At 29.4% G+C, this 344-nt stretch overlaps 1 protein-coding gene across 1 annotated transcript in view; it reads left to right on the top strand.

The window, feature by feature from the left end:
* LOC107714450 (low-density lipoprotein receptor-related protein 1B-like) overlaps positions 1-344 on the top strand; it is a 309,159-nt gene that overhangs the window by 104,334 nt on the left and 204,481 nt on the right. The window lies entirely within an intron of this gene.

Raw genomic sequence — 344 nt, 5'->3', positions numbered from 1 at the left:
TTATAGGGCCGTATCTCAGAGTAATCAGTGCAATTTGGGATAGAAATAAATTAAATCTGTATGTGGATGTGTGTACATATTCAAATGTAATCCCCTTTGTAATCGTTAACATTTTCATAAGTAACTGTAATTTAATAAAAAAAAAATTCTTAGTAACTGTAACTGATTACAGTTACATTTATTTTGTAATTAAATTACGTAACGCCGTTACATGTAACTAGTTACTCCCCAACACTGAGAAGAAGTCTCTTCACAGCCCTGAGGTTTTGTTTTATTATTGTTTTATTTACTGTTATTTTATGTACAACTATTCATTTATTTTGATTCAAGGGCATTGTGAAAGA

Source organism: Sinocyclocheilus rhinocerous, unplaced genomic scaffold (genome assembly GCF_001515625.1).
Source record: "Sinocyclocheilus rhinocerous isolate Xijiao unplaced genomic scaffold, SAMN03320098_v1.1 scaffold12, whole genome shotgun sequence".
Classification (NCBI taxonomy): Eukaryota; Metazoa; Chordata; class Actinopteri; order Cypriniformes; family Cyprinidae; genus Sinocyclocheilus; species Sinocyclocheilus rhinocerous.
This window is presented reverse-complemented; position numbering and strand designations above follow the sequence as displayed.